This window comes from Mus caroli, chromosome 15 (genome assembly GCF_900094665.2).
Source record: "Mus caroli chromosome 15, CAROLI_EIJ_v1.1, whole genome shotgun sequence".
Lineage (NCBI taxonomy): Eukaryota > Metazoa > Chordata > Mammalia > Rodentia > Muridae > Mus > Mus caroli.
In genome coordinates this window covers 64,022,001-64,026,986 of record NC_034584.1, presented here as the reverse complement: position 1 = coordinate 64,026,986, position 4,986 = coordinate 64,022,001, and the positions used below count along the sequence as shown (strand labels likewise).

At 36.4% G+C, this 4,986-nt stretch overlaps 1 non-coding gene across 1 annotated transcript; it reads left to right on the top strand.

Moving 5' to 3' along the window:
* Positions 1 to 3,694: 3,694 nt before the first annotated feature.
* LOC115029537 lies at positions 3,695 to 3,859 on the top strand. Its single transcript, XR_003835096.1, has one exon. It is a non-coding gene; the product is annotated as a U1 spliceosomal RNA (small nuclear RNA).
* The last annotated feature ends 1,127 nt before the right edge of the window (positions 3,860 to 4,986 follow it).

Here is a 4,986-nt window from a genome sequence, read left to right as displayed (position 1 = left end):
TTACTTCTATGTATATATGCATGCATGCATGCATGTATGTATGTATGTATGTACGTTGAGATACACTTTCCTGTTTGTGTCTATCTAAAGTTATTCTAACCTGGGCATGAACTCTGATGCCCTTTATATTCTTCAATTCCTTTCCCAATTTGCAGATCTCAACATGACCTATTCCTTGGAGGCCTTTTTGTCACATCCCCTTTATTTGGTTTTAAATTAATTTAGCAGGTTTCTTTCATTGTTTGAGATGTAGTTTTTATTTATAGCTTTAATTTTTAATTAATTTCCACCATATATTTTTCTTTAAAAACAATATTTCTCTTAATATGTTTTGTGGCTTCTGCGTGAAATTTGATATGATAAAATCATTTAAATTGGCAGGGAAGTATGGAAGGAAGGAAGCAAGCAAGAAAAAACGAAAGTGAGAAATGAAAAGAGAAAGCAATGGAGAATAAGACAAAGAGAGTGAGGGAGGAAGGTAGACAGAGAGGGAATTAGGGAGAGGGGGGAGGGAGGGAGGGAGGGAGGAAGGGAGGGTTAGTTCACAAGATTACTATAGTTGGACAATTTTTGATGCTTGTTAACTTTCAGGTTTTTAAAACCAATCATAATAATTACTCAACACTCCAATTATATAAGAAGTCAAATATGTAAGAAATGAAATAGTTGATGCATACTAGAACAGCCAAGTTCATAGCTCTTTAACTTGGACCCACAGGAACTTTACCAGCAGCTAAGGGTAACCTTACACCAGTAGCCAAGTAATTACTTACATCTAGCTACAATACAAACAACATATTGGGAATGACCACCATATATTGTGTTTTCACTTTAATTATATCATTCAAGTTTAAAGTCTTGTCAATCACATCCTTAATATCATGGCAACAGTACAATTTTCTAAAAATTTGCTTAGCAGCCTTCAGTTATTTATGGCTTTAGCTCTTTTCAGTAGGTGTGACTCAAGATAGATGTTCCAGCCATGCTAGGTGAGTGGATGAATGTAAGCAAATCACTGTGGTTAAGGCACCTTCATCACTTCTCTATTTGTTGTAATAATATTTGACTGGTGAAGTTGAAATCAATACAAATTCTTAGGGGCAGAATATATATACCTCTTCTCATCTTGAATGAATATGTTATGAAACAGGGTCTAAAAGGTTTTATTGATATGTGTGACTAAGTCCCTGGTGATAAATATCTACTGACAGGGAAAATATCAGAGCTACTTTTTATAGTAAATTCTCAAAAGGGAAATATATAGTTTCCTGTTTGCCGACTTTTTAAAACTGACATCAGTTAAAAAATCAGGCAGATATTCATCTGTTTCATGCAAACATGTATACAAGTTTAGGCCACAAGAATAAATGGGGAGCAACAAATGGGTACATACTATTTTTAGAAAGGAAGTTTACTCCAATTCTCTTGTTTGTATGTATGTATATGTATCAATACAATGTATTTAAGAATTATTTACAAAATATATATTTTTACATAATACACACATATATCCTAATATTAAGTAATGACGTTATGTAGGTATTTAAAACTGAATATAATATTTGTAAGTAGGTATATGTCCGTATTCAGTGATAAAATGTAAATTGTGGGAATGTTTATATGTTTATCTATACATATATGTCAGTTGCAGGAGAAGTGACCTTCCCATTTCAGCATTCTGAAGAGCAAGAGCAACTGATGTGCATCACATCAATTGGCTCCTAATATAGTTTGCTTTATGCTAATTTTGATACACAGGATAAAATTGAGCATGACATTGGATGTCTGTATGGAAAGAGAATAATAAATCCAAGACCAGCCTCACATACACTGAAAGACACTGTCTTAGGACAACAACAACAACAACAAAGAATATGAAAAGTTGAAGTCTTAAAAATCTTAAGACCCAGCAAGCATAGGAATGGATAGTCAATAGTCATAATAATGAATAAGCTATTTTATAGAAGACCACGGAAGTCTTCTGTGGTCCAAAGAGAATTGCAGTTAAATGTATGTAGATTTGAGATGGAATGCTTGAAGAGACTGAAGAGGAGTACTAGATGGCTTTGAATCTGTTTGTCTAGTTATTAAAATTGGTCTGAAAACTTCATTTTAGAAAGCTAATATGGATACATTGTTAAAACAGATATGTTAGCATAGCATCCAGTTCAATAGCTTGCTTTGTTTATCTGCTAGATGTGGATTTTATGGGTATCAACTTAGTGTTAGAACTTTCTCAATGGTGATTTTACAAGTCTATGTTTATGGACACATTCTGGTTTTTTGTTTTGTTTTGTTTCATTGACTGTTTACTTGTTTGAGACATTGTCTCACTACATAGTCCTGGATGTCCTACAACTCATTAAATAGTTCACTTTGGCCTCAAACTCACAAAGATCTACCTACCTGTGTCTACCAAGCACAAGAATCATAGTGTGGCCACCATAAATAGTGAAGCTTACATTTTCAATGAAAATAGAATTTTTACCATTTTTTAAATTATTGCTGATATGTGTGATACAAGCTGTTCATGCTTTTTAAGATCATTCTTGCTAAGTATTTATTAACAATAATAGTGGTTACATTGGAAAAAATTCCTTTCTCTGCAAAGCTTCTTTCAATTGAGTTTCTGTATAATTCTTACATCTTTTATTCATTTATTCATCCATTCATTTTTCTATGTTGCCTATAATCTTCTGTATGCTAAGCATCAGTTGTCATAGACCATATCTAGACTTATTTCTAAACTCACAAGAAAGATGCTACTGCTTTATGGTAAATATCATGATAACTATATTTTATCAGTTTAATAAAACTGCCTTCTGTTTTGTTTCTTAAGAGAAACAAATATTAATTTTGTTCTTTATACAAAGACAAACCCTTTGAGGGTAGAGATTTTTTTCAGACAAAGCACAAAGGGACAGAGAAAGGAGAGAGCTGGGGGACAAAGAGAGAGTGTGTCTGAACCAGAACATCTAAAGAAGTGTTTTAATAAAATGAAATTAATTCATTGTATGCTCTGTGGCTGCAGAAACTGCATTGAGCTGCTCCACAGATACCCCTGCAAATATTCATGTTCCAGTTGCAACTGTCAGCAGAATTTTCTATCCATGGTTAGTCATAAAGGAGTAGGATGGTTCCTTTCTCTTGCAGCTGACCTGCATGATGGAGGGGAATCTGTTTTACTTAAAGCCGGTGCCCATATAATCTCAGCACTTAAATTGCAGAGACCTGAAAATCTCTGCAAATTTAAGTCCAGTCTGGTCTGAACAGTATGTTACAGTCTTGTGAAAACTATAAAGCTAGGGATATCTAACACCATAATGAATTAACTAAAAATAAAATAAGGAAAGATTACAGATTTGATTGTTAATCATATCTGTAATGAAGTTTCTTACAACTTGATTAGTTTAGAGACACCCAAGAGATTAATAAAACACACCAAGGATGTGTCTGAGATGGGATCTCTCAATAAGATCTTTAGGCCTCTGAGGTAATCTGTAGTTTAATCAATGAATAGACTCAATTTCTGAGTTGGGGGATGCTAGAGATATGGGAAGGGAGTCAAGTGAAGGAAACATATCACTGGAGTGTGATATGTCTTTGAAGGATATTTAGATCCCTGGCTATCAGCTTGTCTCAATTAAAGTTGTTCACTTATGTATTTTTTACAGTGATTAAAAATCTCAATAAAATACTTACCTGGCAGGGGAGATACCATGATCACGAAGGTGGTTTTCCCAGGGCGAGGCTCACCCATTGCACTTTAGGGTGTGCTGACCCCTGCGATTTCCCCAAATGCGGGAAACTCGACTGCATAATTTGTGGTAGTGGGGGACTGCGTTCGTGCTCTCCCCTGTAAAAAAAAAAAAAAAAATCTCAATAAAACAGCGTCTTAATGTCAGAAAAGCATAGGCTTCCAGGACCCAATAGAGAGGACATTAGTTGAAATACCAAACAAAAGGGAGAGAGAACCTGTAGAGGTTAGGCACAGCCATGGTTAACAAACAGGGCAACCCACCTGTCTCAAAAATGTATCCCAAAATTGCTCCTGTCTGAAGGAAATACAGGAACAAAGATTGGAGCAGAGACTGAAGTGAAGGTCATCCAGAGACTGCCCTGCCTAAATATCCATGCCACCTGCAGACACGAAACCCAGACACTATTGCTGATGCCAAGAGGTACTTGCTGACAGGAGCCTGGTATGAATGTCTCCTGAGAGGCTTGGCCAGAGCCTTACTGATACAGATGAGGATGCCATCGGACTGAGCAGGAGGACCCCAATGGAGGTAGTTAGGGGAAGAACTGAAGGAGCTGAAGGGGTTTGCATACTCATAGGAAGAACAACATTATCAAACCACCAGATCCTCCAGAGCTTCCAGGGACTAAACCTCCAATGAAAGAGTACACATCAGGGACCCATGGCTCCAGATGCCTATGTAGGAGAGGGTGGTCTTGTCTAGCATCAAACGTAGGGGCGGTCCTTGCTCCTGTGATGGCTTGAAGTCCCAGCATAGGGAAATGCTAGAGTGGTAGGGCAGGAGTGAGCATGTGGGTCAGGGAGCAACCTCTGGGAGACAGGGGAAGGGGTTCGGGATGGGGAGTTCTCAGAGAAGAAACCGGTAAGGGGAGAAAATTGAAATGTAAATAAACAAAATAACCAATTTTTAGAAAACAAAACAAAAATAAAAGAAACAAACAAACCAACCCCAGTGTCTTAAATCAAGTTCTCATTCACATAGACTGGTGTTTGTTTCACTTGCCCTGGGGCTGTTCTCTGAACCAAAGAATGCACAATTAACAAATTATGTCTCAATCTCTACTGAGAAAATGTGTAACTCAAATGGGAACTGAACAACGAGACATTTTTCTATACCAATTGAGGAAAAAAATGTTTGCATGTTTTTTTTTAATTTTTAATATTTTTATTACATATTTTCCTCAATTACATTTCCAATGCTATCCCAAAAGTCCCCCATAGCGCCC